The sequence below is a fragment of the Cebus imitator genome, unplaced genomic scaffold (genome assembly GCF_001604975.1).
Source record: "Cebus imitator isolate Cc_AM_T3 unplaced genomic scaffold, Cebus_imitator-1.0 Scaffold402, whole genome shotgun sequence".
NCBI classification, from domain to species: Eukaryota; Metazoa; Chordata; class Mammalia; order Primates; family Cebidae; genus Cebus; species Cebus imitator.
In genome coordinates this window covers 1,994,108-1,998,607 of record NW_016107717.1, presented here as the reverse complement: position 1 = coordinate 1,998,607, position 4,500 = coordinate 1,994,108, and the positions used below count along the sequence as shown (strand labels likewise).

General features: G+C 34.4%; 1 long non-coding RNA gene across 1 annotated transcript in view; it reads left to right on the top strand.

The window, feature by feature from the left end:
* Nucleotides 1-381: 381 nt before the first annotated feature.
* Nucleotides 382-4,500, top strand: part of LOC108289416 — a 6,193-nt gene continuing 2,074 nt past the window's right edge. Inside the window, exons 1-2 of the long non-coding RNA XR_001819154.2 lie at nt 382-392; nt 811-813. This is a non-coding gene — a long non-coding RNA (uncharacterized LOC108289416). The remainder of the gene's footprint in view (nt 393-810; nt 814-4,500) is intronic.

The window sequence follows — 4,500 nt, the reverse complement described above, 5'->3', positions numbered from 1 at the left end:
TGAAGTATAAAGTGTAAAGGATGGAGCCAATTTTTTTTGAGACTCTCATGATCTACAGTCAATTCTGCCATATAATATGAATTCCTTAAAAATCTCTGCACAAAGCAAAATAGCACACTAAAACCACAGGGCTTATGGGGAGGATGGAGTTAGGAGATTAACAGTCAGAAACTTTACAATGACATGTAAGATAAGACACTAATAAAAACTGTAGCACCATCCTGAATGGCTAACAAACACATAAATGGGGTGTTGCTGATTTTTGTTTTGTTTTGTTTTACTGCAAGTTTGCTTGTGAAAGCAGGCATCAGAATGGTTGCAGCTTTTGATTTTTTCTGAGGTGTTAGAAGGAGCGTTACCTGAAATTGCAAGCACAGGTGTTAACACCACAGGTGGGCAGGTGTGGCTTGTAACATGTGGAGGACTTAGGCAGCTGGTAGTTGTTTGAGATGTATGCATTTTGAGTATTCCTGTGTGGCTTGCTTCAGCTAGGTACAGTTGTTTTTGTTTTTGAGACAGAGCCTTGCTCTGTCTCCCAGGCTGGAGTGCACTGGCAGGATCTCAGCTCACTACAACCTCTACCTCCCGGGTTCAAGCAATTCTCCTGCCTCAGCCTCCTGACAGCTGGGATTACAGGCATGTACCACCACACCTGGCTAATTTTTGCATTTTTGTACAGATGGGGTTTCACCATGTTGGCCAGGCTGGTCTCAAACTCCTGGCCTCAGGTGATCTGCCTCGGTCTCCCAAAATGCTGAGATCACAGATGTGAGCCATTGTGCCTGGCCCTGAATCGTTTTCTGTATTCAGTTAGTGATTCTCACAGACAAATGGCATGTAAGTCAACACAAAATTCACACAAATCTGTTTTCAAAGCAAGCATTACAGCACAACCAACTATATTTTCTCTCCTGTTCCACATAGCTGGTGTGATAAAAACCAGGTAAAAATCAACAAAAGACCCTACCATTACAAGTCACAATAAAAACAGGGAAAATGGCTCTTATCCTTAGTAAATTCAGCTCTTTCATTCAAACATTTGTACATTTTTCTTTTCTTCCTCCTCTCTTAATCTAGAAAAACAAGAAACAGGTTCTAACTCAGATGTGAGCATAAAGAAACAGGCCCCCCAAAAAACAATGCAACACATCTGCTTCCAGACCAGTGCTTCTCACATTATAACGTGTAAACGAATTACCGGGAGATCTTATTAAGTTGTAGATTTCAGCCGGGCGTGGTGGCTCACGCCTGTAATCCAAGCACCTTGGAGGCCAAGGTGGGCGGATCACCTGAGGTCGGCAGTTCAAGACCAGCCTGGCCAACATGGTGAAACCCCATTTAAAAAAAAAAAAAAGATGCAGATTTCAATTTACTACTTGTGGAGTAAGGCCTGAGATTCTACATTTCTAAGCTCCTAGGTGATAACTATGCTACTGGTCCATGGACCAAACTGTGAATAATAGGCTATAGATAGAACCTTAAACTAAAAGAACTGAAGTTCTCAAGGCTCTTCTATAATTTCGTCAAGTTCACCAAAAGAGAAAACTGTATCAAGATTTCAGGACAAAATGAGAACATTTGTCTGAAATGTTCTGTGAGATTGCAGAGGCCTATGCAGTGCTCATGACAGTGTGCTAAGAAAGAATCAAAGATATAGCAAACCCTGCCAAACCTCCTTGAAGAAAAGGATTATATCTATAGCATATAAATAAAGCACAATAAAAAAGTCCAACAATCTTCTGCACTTACATTCTTATCAGTGAGCATATACATATACAATGTTATACACACACACACACACACACACACACAACTGTAAAGTACAAAATGGAAGGAAAAAAGGCAAATGCTAATGACCATCAATAGAAAAGTGACTAAATAAATCATAGTATATACACATACATACATACCTACAAAAAGAAACATACATATATTTATACATGCTACAAAGACACACTTGCTTTTATAACAGTGATTACTTGTGGGGAGTACAGCTAAGAAATCATCTTAGACCTTTAGTTGTAATTTTTAGCCATGACTATATACTACATTCATAATAATGACAAGAAAAAAAATGTAAGAGAGAAATTTATATGGAAAGGAATCCAAGAGATAAAATATCAAAACAAAACATACCATAAAAAGTAGACTATGATATCCTACTTTTATTAAAAATAATGATTAATATATCAGTATTTACATGGTAGAATCATATGCATCAAGAGAAAATGTGTTATTATTTTCTTTTAGGGTAGAATTTCATTTTTTATACTATTAATTTCTATCATATATGAAATTTTGTAAGTATGTGTTTTCATTCCTTTTGAAAGCAGAAAAATTAAATAAAAATACATATATTTAAAATCTATCCACAGCAAGAACAAAAGCCTAACACTAATCTACAGAATCAGAATTACAGAACAGAGAACGGGACAAGTCATCACAGACCAATTTCACTAAGTCTATCATATTATAAATAATCCATCAAAGCCAGACAAAAGGCACTTGTCCCTTACAAGTTAACAGCAAAAAAAGAAAAAGTCAGGTATATCCTAATTTCCAGTTCAGGATTCCATGACCTGCTTAAATTAGCATATTCTAAACCATGATCCATAGAACATAATTGAGAAATTCAGGCTTAAAGAGCATAGTTGTGGCACTAAATCTTAGATATTCTAGTGGGAATATCTAAGATATTCACATTACTAGCTATCTCAAGTTCTAGTGTGAACATAACATCCAAGTTATAGCCTAGTGGGTAAAACAGTCATTGATTAATAATTTCTGTAGTATCACAAGTGCTTAGCAAATTGTAAGCACACAACAAATATTTGTTGAATTAATTAATAAAAAGAGAGATCTAAAATAAAATTACTGAACTTCAGACTAGTAATGAGAAAGTCAGTAAGCACCTATCTAGTTTTATATTATCTTTGATACCATGAAGAGCACATCAAATTACAGATCATGGGTGAGGAAGCAGTTAAATGCACTACAGGGAGTCATTTTCCCTATACCAAGTAATTTTTTGTTTCTTAAAGGATATGGACAGAATATTGAAAGAGGAAAAAAGAACTGTGTGAAACAGGAAGAGGATAAGGAGAAGGCAAGAAATACTACAAAAATTGTTAGAGCCATTTTCTTCCCAGAAATGCCAATTTTGTAGATGTACAAACTATTATCTGGCCTGTTCAAGTTTTTTATAATTATTACCTTTAACACTAGCATCACAATTTAGGGAAAATTTTAAAGCATAAAGAGATATCTATAAACTCTTAACAAGCCTTATATGTTCTTTAATGAATATATACTCAGAAAATAAATATTCTCGTAACCTGAAATAAATATCAACATTGGACATCTGATAAATAATCAAGCAACTGGTTCTAAGGTAGACATAGCTAAGTACCAAAAATAGAATTCCAGAGAGAGATTAGGAATATTTTCTTATTATAAGATACATGCACTATCTGTAAAATGATATAGTGTTACTTGAAAGTGGACTTAAATTAATTGTAAATGTATACTGCAAACTGAAAGGCAAACAATTTAAAAAGCTTAAAAAAAAAGATAACTGACATGCTAAGAAACAAAAGAAAATGGAGTGAAACAAAATGCTCAATTAAAACCAGAAAAGATAGAAAAAAAGTGGAACACATGTAAGAAAAATAGAATAAAGGCAATGAATACAAATAGGCAGTAATATGGCAGATATTAATAATCCAAATATATCAGTAATCACTTTCACACATCAATAATCTAAATCCACTTAAAAATAGAGATTGTCAGAGTAAATCACAAAACAAAATCTAACTATATGTTATCTGTAAGAAATACATTTAAAGTATAAAGACACATATAGATTAAAAGTAAATGGAGACAGCTATACCATGCTAACACAAATCAAAAGCTGGAGTCACTATATTAATTTTAACACAGCAGACTACAGAGAAAGAAAAGTTATCAGGGGTAAAGAAAGGATAAAGGAGTCAATTCTCCAAGAAAACGTAGCAATCCTTAATGCGTATGTACTTAACAAAAGAGCACCAAGAGACAGGAATTAAAAATTAAGAGATGCAACGAGAAATACATGAATCGACTGTTATAGTTGGAAATTTTAACAGCCCTCTTAACAGAAATGGACAGATCCAGTGGGCAGAAAAACCAATGAGAATATAGTTGACCTCCACAGCACCATTGATTTACTGGATATATCTGATGTCTATAGACTATTTCATTCAACAACAGCAGAACACACATTCCTCTCAAGCTCACATGGAACATTCATCAAGATAGGCCACATTCTACGTCATAAAACACACCTTTACAAATTTAAAATAGAAATCATACAATGTCTGCTCTCAGACTACACCACAATTAAACTAGAAATCAACAATATAAAGAAAGCTGATAAATCCTCAAACACATAAAGATAAAGCAACACACTTTCAAGTAACACATGTTATCAAAGAAATCTCAAGAGAAAGTTAAATATATTTC